The 16111-nt window shown below is 43.9% G+C and overlaps 1 long non-coding RNA gene across 1 annotated transcript; it reads left to right on the forward strand.

The window, feature by feature from the left end:
* The first annotated feature begins 9214 nt into the window (after positions 1-9214).
* Positions 9215-15568, forward strand: LOC143441035 (uncharacterized). The gene is made up of 2 exons (XR_013108293.1): positions 9215-9541; positions 10735-15568. It is a non-coding gene; the product is annotated as an uncharacterized LOC143441035 (long non-coding RNA).
* The last annotated feature ends 543 nt before the right edge of the window (positions 15569-16111 follow it).

Here is a 16111-nt window from a genome sequence, read left to right on the forward strand (position 1 = left end):
TGCCTTCTGAGCCTGGAATTGCAGGGAATCCATCCCCTCGGCCGGCCGCATTCATGCAGGTCACATGATCTGAGGTGTATTTGTTCTCTGACTTTTGGGTTTAAATTCATCAAAATGAATTTAAATCAAAATTCAAATCAAAACTAATGAAAAAACATATTAGATGAGCTGAGCGTTTGCTCAGATCTTCATGCCCACATGAAACTTTAAAAGTATTTTTATATTGTACCTACTGAAGGCAGGAGCCACAGGTGTGTCTTTGTACCAGGAAAAGCAGGCTCTCCTCAGGCTGGCCAGTGTAAGTGTAGGGTTACATTCATGAAAATACTGAGAAGTGTCTTTGGCATACCCTCGAGAAATTGGCCCTGACTACACCCCTGCAGGAAGTAAGATGTGCATCCACTGGGCTCGTGTGTTTTAGTAACTATTTCTTCTTTATCATTATTATGAAATTATTGGATGTTATCACACTATCCAGATGAACACTGTGACACTATCTCTGTATCACGGTGTCTATAGTATCAAAACTATATTATGAATAATAGTTTCAAAACTTTAATAATATAATAAAAGCCCAAGCTATTTTTCCCATGGCTGTGTGGTAAGCATGTATGTATACATGCTTTCATGTGTGTGGATGCACCTGTATACAGCTGAAATACCCACCCACTTGATTTTGATCATGGAATATTTATAATATAAATGCAAATTTTTGACATAAAATGTACATTTTGAACTGAAATTGATAATTTAAAGGGCTAACACTTGCTACATACAAAACTTTGTGCATGGTTTCTGGCACATAGAAACATGTTCTTGACTTTATGTATAAGTGATTATAAAATTTTATTTGTGACATCTGTTTAGGAATGTCAGTACAACTATATCCTGAAATCACCATGTTATAGGTAAATATGTTACTTCTGTCATATGTTAAGTATTTTTTAAAAGATAAGAACAATATAAAATGCTAGCAAAAATTAGTGATTTTTTTTATATATTTTCAATTGATTTCCATCTGAGGTCCCTATGTGTAAACGAAATAGTACAAATATTTTTAAATCGACATGTTAACAGTTTTTACCCAATTGAACTTGATTACAAAAAATATTTCCCAGATCTTCATTTTTTTTTTACACAATCTCCATTTATTTTTGCATCAGATCTTTGAGCTACACAAAACTTTCCTGCTCTACAAACAAATAATGCCAGGCTCTGAAAGTGACGTTGCTTGTCCATGTGCACACAGCCTGTAAACGCCCATGCTGGCTGTACGACGAAGACATGAACTCCATTGCAAATCCTCACATGCTGTAGAAGACAAAACCAGTCAGCACTTAAAGGTGCTTATCCTTACATTTATGAGTGACTGAAACCACGCTCCACCCGGGTCTAGACATTTGTATATACCTAAGTGAGGACTTTCTGTGTCCTATAATGATCGTCAGGATCACCTCAGTCCGCACCACACAACCCTTATGTCTCCTAGAGAAACGGGTTCTATAGAATCAAACTAATTACATGTACAGTAACATTGTATTCATGAAACAGAAAAGCCGCCATTCCAGTCATGTACAAGATAATAAAAACATCAAGCAGAGCGTCAATCACAAGGCTGTGTTGACTAAGAACTCAATCTATGGATGGACCCAATTATCTGAGGGAGAATGGAGTGTCAGCATCGCTTAGGGTTAACAATGGGCTAAGTAGGCAAAAGCAGACAGCTCCTCTCTGCGGAGACCCAGGAAGTAAAGTCAGTAATGAGGCACCTCATTCATCCTATCCTTCTGCTCTATTTATTAAACTGAATAGGAAATACTTTAAGCTAAGGCGGGAACTGGAGAACATAAAAAACATTTGTTTTGTAAACGCAAAGAACGTGTCTTTGGATCCCTCACATCTAAGCGCAGGCTCCGAGCACCTCCCTCCCTAATCTTGCTTTTCAACACCTCAAAGCTCACACTGTTTATGGATGGGTTACTTTTGCCTCAAAAAGTTGAAGAGGTGTTTACTAACAATCCACAGTTTTATTTCTCCAATCTTAATAAGGAGACGTGTGTCATAATTTGTAATTCCCTTTCCAACTCTCATTGTTTAGGTCAAAATGGCTTAACTCCTAGCATACTTCAGTGCGATGATCAGTGTGCCTGCTCATCAAGTGGTTAACTCATTTCTTAATTCATCATCTTGTTCTTCTCCAGAATGGAGAGAGCTTATCATACGTGAAAATGTAAGAGTGAGATTCTTCTAGACGTAAACTCACAACTGCCAATCAAGGAACAATTTCTCGGATGTTCTTGGGATGGAGATGGATCGCTTGATAAGAGTGGGAATGGGGATAAACAGTAAGACATCGAGGAAGGTAACTTGTTGAAACGGAAGCTTCAAAACAAAACAAGGCAGAAGACTGAAGGAAGCAGGTTCCCTGGAGAAAAGCTTGGTAGATTCAGTTCAGTTTTTGGTGTTTTTAGCAGAGAATCAGTTGGCTTTTTTGCGGGTGCTAAATTTGTTCACAGGGATGTGGACAAATATAAAATGCCTCGCATAATTTTTCTGAACTATTAGTGTGAGGTTTAGTGAAGGGTGGCTAGGCAGAGGCACTGCTACCCAGCCCTGACTGCTACTCAGAAGATGATGTTGAGAGCTCTGTGTTGATGCAACTAAGTATCTCATGTGGTAAAGGAATGTCAGTCAAATTTATGTACTTTAAGAACATCAAATTCTTATACTATACTTATCATATGTGCAGGCAGAGTACATAATAAACTAGCCTATAGCAGCTGTAAATTTCTGAGGATTTATCTAACCACAAATACATTGAAATGGGGAAATGGGTCTATATTAAACCATGCAAGATGCTTCTGGAGCCTGGCCATTTCTGCAACATCCTGTAATTAATTTGTCGTGACAGGTCTGGCAAACTGAAATATTCACCGAGCTTGCAACAGACTGTTAAAACACTACAGTGGTTGCTGACCCACAAGCATGCCGAGGGAAGGTAGTTTTTCTTCCCAAACATGACTTCAGTGTACCCTGTATCTGGGATCAATTTGTCTTCCTTTCAATCTCAAAAATATCTGGAATTTAGAAATGATCTGGGCTCAAGAATTGAACCTGGTTTGCTTTCTGCTGTGTGTGTCAATCTTCCTGATGGGGACAGCTCCCTAGCAGGAGAACAGTACCATTTGCTCAGCCCTTCCCACAAATGTGCTGGGATCATCTTATGGGAGATTTGAATCAGTTTTGGAAGCCTCTTGGAAAGCTCCTTTTCCTATGAATAAGGTTCACATAACCACCTCTATTTGTATAACACTCTCTTCTGAAATTTGAAACTACAGAGAAGTATGATATTTTTTTATTGTTACAATGGATCCTAACAATGGGATCTTCTCCATTTCCTAACAGGGTGTTAGAATGATCTCTGCCTGGTTTGATACAAGTGGTATCATGACGGATGTTAGAAATGAGTCCAAAGGTGGAGATGGCTCAGTCAGTAAAGTGCTTGCTGCAAAAGCCTGAACGTAGACCCCCCCACCCCCAAACCTCAGCACCCACGTAAGAGCCATGCCAGGTGGATCCCAGATTAGTGAGGCAGCATGTCTCAAAATATGAGGTGGACAAATAATTTGAGGAAGACATCAATCTCTAGCTTCCACAAGTGCACACAGGAACGAGTACACACATGGCTAAGTGCACACATGCACACACCCACAGATCAGGCATACATGCACACCCACAGAGTCCATAGTAAAAGAGGCTGTGTGCTAGGGAAAGTGGAGCTACCAATTCTGAGAGGTGGGAGTTATGCTGTACAAATGTATGGAGACTTGTTCGTGTCCTGGGAGAATTCAGAGTTCTTCATTCCATGGACAGGAGAACTAGACCTGCTGAGAGCCGGGTATCTCAAAGTGTCAGTAAGAGGGAAAGGTCCCAGACGGAAGAGGTTAAGATGGATCTTACTCAGAGGTAAGACATGGTCACAATGAGTAGAGGAAAAGCTGTGGTGTCTTCAGCTCCTTCTCACATGAGGATGCCCCTCCAGAGCTCATCTAAAAAACCTTGGGAATGAAGTAAGAATCTGAGGGTTGTTCAAAAACAATCGTGAAGATCTGTTTGGTTTGTTGAGTTTTGTTGAGTAAAGGTCTTACTATGCAGTTCAGGCAGACGTCACACTTGAAATCCTCCTGCCTCAGCCTCCCAAATTACAGGATTATAGGCCTGGGCCACTGTGCTTTAATACACTGCAACTAAATACCTTACCCACAGCTCTGTGACAGAGCTACTCTCAATGGCAACTTTAGCTGTTTCTTAGGTAACACCCGTATGAATGTATCTGTATGTATGTATGTCTGTATGTATGTTTGTATGTTTATATGTATGTTGACTAAGTGAGCCAGGGCTCAAAGTGGGAGACATGTAAATAACATAACAGCCAGGGGAGTTGATGTTTCTACATACATGTAGGACAATTTTTGTTTTTAACAACTGGATACAGAGGGTGGTTAATTCTATTTGCATATCAAGAGCTGGAATCAGCTATGTTGCTAAATACATTGATAATTTAGGACACTCTGCCTGGGGCTGTAGTTCACTGGGGGATCACTTGCTTAGAATACAAAAAGTCTAGGGTTCAGTCCCCAGGGCTGAAAACGTAAGTAAAATAAAAGGAGGACCCTTAAAGATGTTCGCGCATCTATTTGCTTTTAGGTGTGCATACATGCTTGTGCACGCATCTGCATTTTCTTATTCAGCAGCTGGTTCCTGGATGCCTGTCTGTTCCAACATTTGAGAGGAGCTAGATACAGTTGAGCCACGAGATTCACCTTGAAATGCCTTCATGCCACCACAGAGTGGTTTTTAGAGAACTTTCCTATGCATTACCAAACTTGAACCCCTTAACAGTCCACATCAGGAAGGCATTGCCTGCCCTCCCCACCCCACCCCAACCCCTGCCACCCATGTGTTCAAACTAGTCACAATATTTTGTGACTTACTCAACAACTACTGACCAGAACAAGGTCCTCTCCCACACTCTCTGTTCTTTCCAAACAGGAAAACTCCTTATTGACACGTGGAAAATACAAAAATAAATCTTTGGAAGAGCCAACCAGTGCCCCCATCTTTAAGCGGCAGCAAGACTTGTTTACACGTCTGTCTTTTGGATTCAATTTGTTGTCCCTTTGCAGGTAGTCAGTTATAAACGCTGTTTGTGTTTCTCGTTAAAGTCTTAAACTTGAAATGTGAACGTGTAACAGAATTTAAACAAGGGCATTTCTAAATGTTTTAAGTTGTGTTTTCTAGACAGAGGAAGAAGAGGATATACAGAAAACTTTGGAGTCCCTTCTCCAAAAACCTTAATTTTGCATGCAATAACACTGAAAATAAAGAGGCCATGAATTTGAAGGAAAGGAGAGATGGGTGCATGGGAGAGTTGACAGGGAGGAGAGGGAAGGAAGACACTAATTAAATTACCATCTCAAAAATAAACAAAATATTTTTGTAAAAAGTCAGATTGCTTCTATGCATTGGGTTGAGGGTCTGAATGGAAATGAATTATACTTGCTGTTAATTGTTTTGTTAATGGACTACAAATTCCCATTTGACCTAAGACATCATTAGATCAACGCACCAACTTGGAAGGACCATGGCGCATTCCTAAAATGAAATGCTGTCTTAAACCTCTTCCCAGGCACTCCCACCCTTATGGCACTAGGGCTAAGAGCATTGGACTTCTCCTGCTGGCTTGGAGACCCTGGAGCTCTGCTCCTCTGGTATTTTCTTGTATCACAGGACACTAAAATGAAACACAGTCACCCTGGAGGTGACAGAAGAGAAAGAGAATTGGTCAGTATCTGGAGGCAAGGTGACCTGGAGCCACCTCACATGGCAAACACAGACCTGGGTGTTGAGCCCCGAGGAATCTCCAGTCAGGGCTTTCCTAGAGAAGCCCAGTGTTCGGGCTTTAGGAAGGCCAAAGACACTGTGCTCTAGTGCCTTGAGTTGCTCTACTGCTGGAGAAGAGCTTTTTATCAAAACCTCTAAGGGGACAGGGCATTCCAGTTTCATCTTGAATGTCACTAAGATTCCTAATTAGGACATAGAGAGTAACTTCCTCCCTCATTCTTTTACTCATGATACTGAAAGTAATATGGTCTTAAAGAAAGGAATGACATCATAACTTCATTGTGTGCCTAGAATTTACCACCGATTGCACGTAGTAGGAGGTAAACCTAAATGCCAACTCAACTGGATATGGATCCCAGTAGAGAGGCTAACGTACAAGGACGGAGAAGTAGCTCAGTGGAACAGGACTTTCCTAGCATGTATGAGGGCCTAGGTCCAAAGCCAGCAATCAATCAATCACTCAAATAAAATGTAATACCACACCAATAATATAACTACATCAGCACCCATTTCTTAGCTCCCTGGTATGGTCCTTAGATTTCTAACCACGTGTCCACTATCACAGGATATTATTTTATGTTCTTTCTTTTTTTCTTTTAGACAGGTTCTCATTGTGTAGACCAGGCTGGCCTTGAATTCACAGAGAGCCATGAATGCTGGGGCTGAAGTCAAGGCCACCACACCCAGCTCACAGGCTCTGAGGAGAGCCTCCGTCTTAGCTACACCTGGCCATGGCTGCAGCCTCTTCCCTTTGCAGTTCTGCTCTCTCACATTCTTCTTTTTTTTTTTTTTTTTTTTTGTCTCTTCTCCTTTACACCAACCAGAGGCATCAGCAGAGTTAACAGTTAAGTCTTTAATAGTCTTACTGATGGCCACATCAGTGTGCCACCAAAGCTAGGACTCCACCTGGGAACCCACCCAGTGACCTTGGATAGCATTCCTCACACCCCTAGAACATTCTGAACAACTCCTTATTTACATAAAAATATGACCTTCAAATGTGGATATAATCCCTTAGGCCTTTTGCTTTTTTTTTTTTTTTTTTTTTTTTTTTTTTTTTTTTTTTTATTGAGGCAAATGAGCCAGGAGGTTAAATTAATTTGCATGGCATTTTGCATTCCTTTTCATCCAGGGTAAAAGCCTTCAAAAGCTGCTGACATGTGTACATTGCTCTCTGAACCTGAGACCCTGACTATTCTGTTCTGTGCAGGTTTAATAGTTTTTTAAGAGAAACAACCCTAGACCCATAAAAGCCGGCTCTGGGATCTCACTGCAAGAATTCAGGGCTCTGTGAGTTTATATTTTGTTTTCATATCATCCAATGAAGCCTTTGTAACCTCATTTTTTTTTTTTAAATTTTTGTGTGTTTCAATATGTGCATGTATGGTTGTATCGTTAACCGCCTTAGCAGCTGTAGCCACTGAAAGCACAAAATCACCACCATTATCCAGTTCACTGTCTTCTGTGCAGTCATATTTGAGCACAGAAAGGAAAAGTATTTATTATTATAATTATCCATAATTATATGTCAATTTTGATTTTTTTTTTTTAAAGCTAGCATTCACTGAGCATAGGCTAGTTAAAGGGGGAAAAAAAAACCCTCACTGCCAAGCACCCTACCCATAGTACCTCAATTATCAAAATAAGCTTACAAGGAAAGTATTATTCCCACTTCAAAGCAAAGCAAAACTGCGCTTTAGACGGTGTGGCTCTCGAGCTAGAGTGACAGGATTGGGTTTCCAGTTTGTCAGATTCCAGAATTTCCTTTTTCATCATTAGATTGAGTCTGCCAAGCTGACTACTCCATCTTCCTTCGACATAAACCTGATTATTTTTAAAAATGCTCGTTCCAAACACATTTGATAAAACATGACACTCCCCTATTGAACACTGACTAAGAAATGGAAGCGTTTACTATTTCCTGGATCTCTGACACCTCTTGCAAAAACCAGCCGTCTGCAGACCAAAACAGGTTAATCAAAACTAATCTTGAGCTCGCATCTTGCTCTGGAGAGCCTCTAACTCATTAGTAAGGTACCCTCAGTTTTCCCGTTAGAGAAGGCTAGCTTGGTGCAGAGATGAGTAAAATAAGAGGTGTCTCACGTCCCAAGGAAATTTTATCTGTTGGGGTTGATGACAGCAAAAGATGAGGCTTGGGTATAAAGTCTTTCTTCGTTCATGGTACACTCCTATTACTGTGTCCTGAGATTACAACCCCGTCACACTCAGTCCTTACGTCTGCCTCAGCCATAGGCAACAGTCCCCCACTGTTCATTTGCTGCTTCCCTGTGTGGTGGAGATACTTAATCCCAACATTTACACAGTATGCGCAGTTAATAAACACTGAACAGAGGAAGCCCCAGGTCCAGTCGCTGGCTTCCTATATATGAACAAACTGCCTGAGGATGAGTTGTGTGTAGAGACTGTCACGTGGAAAGACACAGCAAGTTCACATCCTGGCACAAAGATGACAAAGCCATGTCTTCTCTGTTTCCTATAGAAATCTCTCTTCAACTCTTTCTCCTTTCCTCCCTCTCTTGCCTCCTGCCTCACTCCCCACCCCCACCCCCATTCACCTGTATGCTTACCCCCTCTGGAACTCAGCTACAGCAGCCTGCCAATTAAACTCTTACATCTCCCGGATTCTATACACAAAATTGTTTGCGAGGCTCTCCCGAGAGAGCCTTGTGCCTTGAGCGAGGTGCAAACAAAAGCAAGACAAACAAATGACTCTTGAATCGCCCTGGGTTCCAGGTGGTTGGAGAGACTGCACAGGCACCTGGGGTTCAGGTAGGAGCAGGCTTGTTACTGGTCCAACGGCTGCCTGCGATCCCATCTCCTTCCGTAGCAGACAGCTGAAAACTGACCAGCACTCTGTGTGCATCTGCGGAGTGAAGCACCAGAGCAGTTGCCTGCCCCATCTTCATGTTAGCCTTTGTCTTCCTGGAGGCTACCATGCACTCAGATTCCTCCATCTTCCCTTCTGAATATTTCACTCCCGGACTAAAGGGGGAACCTCACCTTTTACGGTGGTTCTGAACACAGGGCCTGCACTGCCTGGTTTTGTGTCTCAGTTGAGGAAATGCCTCCATGAAATCCAGCCGAAAGGCATTTTCTCAATTACTGATCAACGAGGGAGAACCAGCCCATGTGTGCTGGTGGTCCAGGGTTCCTGAGCAAGCCAGAGGGGCAAGCCAATAAGCAGCACCCCTCTACGGCTTCTATGTCAGTTCCTGCCTCCGTGTTCCTGCTGTTTGAGTTCCTGTCCTGACTTCCTTTGAAGAACAGCAATGTGAATATGTAAGCTAAATGAACCCTTTCCTCCCCGAGTTGCTTTTGATCGTGGTGTTTTGTTGAAGCAATAGAAACCCCGAGACAGTGCCCAAGAGCCTCTCTGGAGGTAGCCCTTAGGGAATCCACACACTAGGGCACTGGGTGAGGAACTCCTGTCCCTGCACCCCGCCTGTTGCCAGTACCCTTGTCACTGACTGCTCTCATGAGTTGCTTGTGGTATGGTGCGTGTGAAAGCCTGACTCTACTCCCAGCCACAAACGGGGCTCTAGATCTTTGTCCAGATCTCTCTGGCCTGAATCAAAAAAAGAAAACAAAGTTGAAAAGCGAAGTGGACATTAAAAAGGTAAAAGGGGGTTTCGCTTGGCATGCCTTTTTGTGGAGAAATTAAGAAACCTTCGTACCACTCTCCTGAACATTTCCCGTTGTCTTTCTTAATTCTTCCAAAATTCTTTGATTTGAAGCTTGGTTTTCAACAACTGGCAAATCAAGTAAGAAGTCCATTTCCTTATGGCTCAGCCCAGTAAGAGAGTCAGGGTGGGGAGTATGCATCCTTATTCCCAAGACGGTAGGGGACCCCATTCAAGATTTATGCAGAACTTCAAAGGTCGCCCCTCCCTGCACACACCTCCCCTAGTGTGGGTGTTCCTTTAACCCCCCCCCCAACAGAGCGAGCTTTTAGGTGAACATAATTGTGCTTTTGTCTTGAACTTGGCTCACCCTCCTACCCTCTTCTTACTTTGAGATCCCCTGGCCTGAAGCCCAGGGTGGGGCTTTGCCTTCATACTGTAAATAATGGTAATTACCTTTACAAACTTAAAAAAAAAAAAAAAAAAGTTTTCCCAAGGTCAAGAATATCCAAAGTCTAGAGTGTTGCTATTACCACCCTTGTGTGCAGATCTCTCAGAACAAGGGTGGGGATTTAAAGAGTCTCTCCCTTTTGGAATAGGCAAGTGAAGAGCGGTGTGTGTGTGTGTGTGTGTGTGTCTGTGTGTGTGTCTGTGTGTGTCTGTGTGTGTCTGTGTGTGTGTATGTCCTGCTCTGTTTCTTGGTGGCCTCTGCATTGTCAGTGCCAAAGCTTCCACATTACAATGGTGACATCAGCTCACAGGACAATAGATGTAGGAGTGACTGGTCTCACACAAGTAATTGGGGATTCTATTAAAGCAGAAGCCTAGTCTAGGGGCTATGTTCCACTCTGATGGAGGGCAGGAGGTTTGCCTGCCAGGGCTCAGGTGTCTCTGAGAGGCATCACTCCCCGAGGACTGAGCCTGTGCGTTTGTCGTGCATCTGAGCCTTGCCTCATGAGACTGTCACCACGGTACTGCCCAATCTTGATATTTTATTTCACAAACAATCACTAGCAGCTTTTATCTATGTCGAAGATCAGAATGATTAATGAAAATTTAAAGTTTTGTTTTTGATTCAGTAGCTTTGGGCTGCAGAACCACATTAAGTCTCATTTACAGAGGTTTGATTTATGAATGGCATAGATTGCTTCGTCAGTCACAAGTTTCTCTTGATTGTTTTACTCCATAGATGATCTGGACAAGTATCTCCCACCTGGCTCATACGAGCTCTTTTCAAAGGCTAAGCTAAGACCAAGGACACAGAATGGTGCTCTCTGAGCAAATGTGATCACTGGAAGTTTATCAAGACTCTCAAAAAACATGTCGGAAGTCAGACTCTCACCGCTTGGCTGCAGCAGGGAGCCGTAGAGGTCATGGTCTGTGGTGGCTATGGTATAGTCTCTGAATTAAAATCAAGAGTGTCCATTTTGTGCTAAGAGATGTTTTATAATGTACCACCAAATGAGAAAACATGTAATACTAACAGCTTGCTAACAAGCCATTTTCCTGAGCTCAAGTCCCTGATGAAGAAGCCCAGAAGATGTGGGGTTATCTCTGAGCCCTGCCCAGCTCTGGGGCCTTTCTCTATGTATCCACAGTACATCCCACTCCCCTTAGTAGAAGGCTCAATGTTTAGGAAGCAATTCCTCCTGTGCTCTTGGCCTTTTTCCAATGTTTAACTTTTGAGACATCAGAGAGTTCACAGCTTTTGCATAGGAGTTTGTCCTTGACTGGGTTTGCCCTGATTTTACCCCTCTGCTCACTCCCACCCTGGTCACCTCAAGCATCCTTCCAGGATGCCGGGACTGTAGTCTGAAGATGATCTATCTACCTAGACTCCACACAAATTTGGCCCTTATGTGGAGGACTCACAAATACCCATGTCTCCACACACCACACAACTGTGAAATGTAATCTCAGGTAAGGATGCCTGGAGCCTGGCAGGGGACACAAGCAAACTTCAGAGCTGGTGAGACATCCCAGCATTCTCTGGGGCAGTTGTAAGCCTGGCTATGCGGTTGCGCCTCTTCTCTGCTCTGGCTCAGCCTGCAAAGTAGCTTGTTTGATGGTGAGGAGAGCAGTTGCAGTGGGAGTCAGATTTCTAGGTCAGGTAGCATCAGGCACATGGAGCACCAGATCGTGACCCACGTTCTAGCTTATGTAGGTGTCGCTTAGTTAAAAGAAGTACATCGTTCTGATCAGCTTGTTCCTCCAAACCTTAAAATTCTTCTTCAACGTTACCTTCACTCCTGTCAGGTAGCACTGGTGTGACACCCTGCTCTCATCCACCTGGAAGGAGTCTCTTTTGAGACCGGAAGTGGGAAGGAACTCTTTGAGAAGCACAGGGCTTTACCGTAGTGCATGTAGGAGAAGAAAGGGTTAAGTTTGCTGGGTGAAACATTGTCAATCACTGGTGCCTGCTGCACCAGGGACAAAAAAACAAGCTGCACCTGTACCCGGGCAATTTAAGAGATTCTGGTCAGCTCCTTTCCCGCCTGCTTTGTTCTGCCAGCTGCCTGTGTGCTTTGGGTGCAGGTGGGAGCATGGACTTTGCCGTCTATAAAAAAACTTGATGGTAAAGATCAACTTCCGCTTCACCTCCCCAGGGATCAAAGTATCTGGCTGGCTTGCTTGCTTTCTTTCTCTCTTTCTTTCTTTCTTTCTTTTTCTTTCTTTCTTTCTTTCTTTCTTTCTCTCTTTCTCTCTTTCTCTCTTTCTCTCTTTCTCTCTTTCTTTTTCTTCTTCCCTTTCCCGAAAGACTGATAGAGCAAAGCCCAGAAAAAAAAGTGGTTAAGCTATTGAGTCTCCCGTGGTCTCCCAGGAGCAGATCTTTGGTGGGTGCTCTTTTTTAAATTCCCTGCTTAGAGGAGAGAAAGGAAACAAGACAAAGAAAGGCAAGTGGTGACTCCTGCCTTAAAAGAAATGGAGGTTCTGCTGAAAGGAGGGGCCAAGGACAGTAGCCTGGGGGATCTCACAGCTGCCTCCACACAGGACACTTGGGATTCTGTGGCTTCCAGTATGAAGTGGGCACTCACCACTCACCGTGTGCCATTGCCTCTAGGTAGGCAGCATCACAAATATATCTGGCCATAGTACTTTTCACTGCACAATTGTCAACCAGTGTAGTGTGTGCATGAAAAATAAGTATATGAACTCCCAAGCATGCGCCTTGCCAGTAACTGCCTCAAAGGCGTCAACAAAAAAATTTATCGTCTACATATGCTGGCACTAAATTTGAGTTTGGACACACGGTGATTGTTACAGGCTGACTGGGGACTCCCTGAGATTCATTTGGTGAAGCCCTAGTCCCTAGAACCTCACCATGTGACTGTTTAAGATAGGTCCAGCAAGGCAGATATTAAGTTAAAGTTAGGCTATCAAGTGGGTGTGAATCCAGGTCTCTCTTGTTTTCTTTTGTTTTTCAAGACAGGGTTTCTCTCTGTAGCCCTGGCTGTCCTGGCATTCACTCTGTAGATCAGGCTGGCCTTGAACTAACAGATTCGCCTGTCTCTGCCTCTCGAATGCTGGGATCAAAGGTGTGGGCTGCAGCCACCTGGCTCTACTGTCCTTTCATGCAGAGGAAATAGGAACACACCAGGCACACATGCATGGAGAAAAAAAAAAAAAAAACACTGAAGACACAGCCAGACAGAGGCTGTAAGAGAGGTCTCACAGAAGAGCTACTGACACCTTGATCTTGAACACCTAGTTCCCAGAACAGCAAGAAAACTCAGCTGTTGCTTAGGTCCCTCTGACCGTAGAGTCCCATGCATCAGCCGAGTAAACCAGTAAGCATTGAGCCAGACAGGGGCCTGCAGCTGGATGGACAGACAGCTTGTTAAAGAACTCAAAATTTCATGTGTACATGGACAGGGGACAACCCCTTAACCTTGCCTGTTTTGAGAGTCCACCAAAGACCAGCGTGTCTTGGGTGTTTCACTGCAACACTGTGGGATTCATCACGACAGTGGGACCCCACTTTGAACGGAAAGAAAAAGAAATCCAGTCCTGACTGGGTGACTAGGGAGAGAAGGCGTCTAACAGATCAAGCCTACAAGGTTAACAAGCAAAGAACTATCCAGCGCAGGCACATGGAGAAGGTATGGGCTGCATTAGCAGCCGAAGCCATGGGCAGCTGTGAGTTCTTCATAATCGCTTCATAGGTTGTTTTCCTGGAAGATGTCAGCTATTTCTTTTTAAGCCGGCTGCCCAGTAGATTAACTGCCTCTGAGGGAACATGAGACAATGTAGAAGCTGCTACTTGGAGTTCATCAGATTAACACAGAGCTGGGAGTGGCTTCTAGGCATGTCATTTGGTTAGCTAAATACACTCAGTCCCCCAATCTGTAGGAGACACTGAAGGACTCTGGTCTGAATCTTTTCCAACTCTCCTGGGACCCTTCCTGTCCTTGGGGTTTTTCAGTGTGGTGACTGGGGGCAACCAAGCTTCGATTTTTAAAGAAATGTACAAGAGGCTGGGTGTGGTGGTCCATGAGCCCAGCACAGAAAGAGAGAGGCAAAGGGATAAGGAGAATAAAGCCAACCTAGGAATGTACAAGTTAGGGGCTAGCCTGAGCTATACGAGATCATGTCTTAAAAGAACAAAACCTAGATGCAAGACATGTGTGTCAGGCAGGAAGAGCCTGGGTTGTATGACTCGGAGAGCAAGCTTCTACTTACACAGGCAAGGATGCCTGTGTGCACAGAAATGGAGATGAAGCCATGTGTGGGGACTGTTCTTGAAGTGCCAGCAGCTCCCAGACAGAGGTGTGCAGACAGAGTTCAGGCAGGAGCGCAGATGAGGAACATTAAATAGAAAGGCCTTTGGAGGGGACAGGTTCTCCTGATAAGTAGGGCTGCAGAGTAAAGTGCAAGTCTCCCAGTCAAATCTGAATTTCAGGTTATTTCAGGGATGGGGTATGTCCCATGCAGAATGCATAATATCTGTCACACACCTATAATAGAGAATCTGTGATGAGGTTGGAAGTGGAGGGGAATGAATGCCTTTGGTCCTAGACGAAGGAGACAAAGGTAGGCTGAGCTCTGAGTTTGAGGCCAGCCTGGTCAACATTACACATTGTAGGCAGGCTAGACCTAGATAGTGAGAGCCTGTTAAAAAAAGAAAAAGGAAAGGAAAAGAAAAGAAAAGAAAAATCGGTATCTCTGACAAAATTCAAACTTGTCTGGCTGCCCTGAATTTTTATTTGCCAAACCTGGCAATTACTATCTGCATGGCAAACAGCAGTTTCAGTGGGAAGGGAAACAGAATTGGCTCCATGCTGGTGGAGATGGGCCGAGAACTGAGTCATGTTTTCTGGGAAACTGTCCCCATGGTTTGGGGTTGGAACTGAGTGATCCTTCTATATGGCATGTGGTTTCAAAGCCAGCAGGTTACAGCAAGACCAGGTAATCATACAGTGCCATCCTCGAATGCTCTTGGCTTGTTAGTGTTTCCTCCCTCCTTAGTCGCTGTGACCTCTCTAGTTCCTGGGCTGTGTCTTCTGGGTCAAGCTAACAAACTATAGAAAAGTAGAAATGCAAAAAGGAATCAGAGTTTGGAAGAGCAAGGAGAAAACAGGGAAAGCAAGTGGTCCGCTGGGAAGCTTTTCTGGAGAGCAGATGCCTTCCCTAGATGTGCCAAACTGCCACCAACTCAAAGCTCCAGGTTAGGCCACAGCAGGTTCCTCACCCTTCAGCAAAGTCACCTCTAACTCATCAACTGACATGTGGACAGGATCCTTGATTTTCCACTTCTCAACCCCTAGAATAATTAGCAATAAAAATCTATTCTTTGTAAGCCACTCAGTTCATGGTATTTTGTGGTAGCAGCCCCTGAAACTCAGTACCTCCTTGAACTAAGCTACCTGTCCCTACACTGCAACCGGACCCAGATGTACTCTGTTGAACAGCCCCGAGTCTGTCATGTTGCCTTGCTCTATGGTTCTCCCAGAATAATTATAACCTGCTTAGAGAATGCTTTAGTCTGTTTCTCTAACTACAATAAAGTACCTGAGAAGTAATAACTTATAAAGGAAAGAGGTTAATTTGGACTTGTGGTTCCAATTTCTGGTGAGTGCCCCCACCCCCGCCCTGCTGCTTCCGTGTTTCCTGCAGAAACACGGAAGGACACCAGGTACATGTGGGGGACAGAAAACATCATGGGTATCCTCTGCCTCATCTCTTGTTCTCACAGTCACCAACCCAGCATCCGAAGAGTGAGAACCTGTCTCTTGAGGAAAGCACTGACCAGTTCCTGACAGTGGTATCCCAGGACCTAGTCACTCGTCAATGCCAGACCACTCCTCAACACTGCAATGACAGGAACCAAATTTTAACGTGTGTTCAGGAGCCAACAAGGCAGATCAACTGGACTTTGAGTCATTCGGGACTCAGGAACCATAAGATGATCCAGAAATATTCTGTGGCAGAGGTCACCAAACTATGTCCCACAGGCTTGATTTGGCCTATAACCTGTTTGTGTGTGTGTGTGTGTGTGTGTGTGTGTGTGACACTTGATTGAAGAAATCTAAATGATTGATGAAAAACTTGGAAAGAACAGTATTTTG

This window comes from Arvicanthis niloticus, chromosome 30 (assembly GCF_011762505.2).
Source record: "Arvicanthis niloticus isolate mArvNil1 chromosome 30, mArvNil1.pat.X, whole genome shotgun sequence".
NCBI classification, from domain to species: Eukaryota; Metazoa; Chordata; class Mammalia; order Rodentia; family Muridae; genus Arvicanthis; species Arvicanthis niloticus.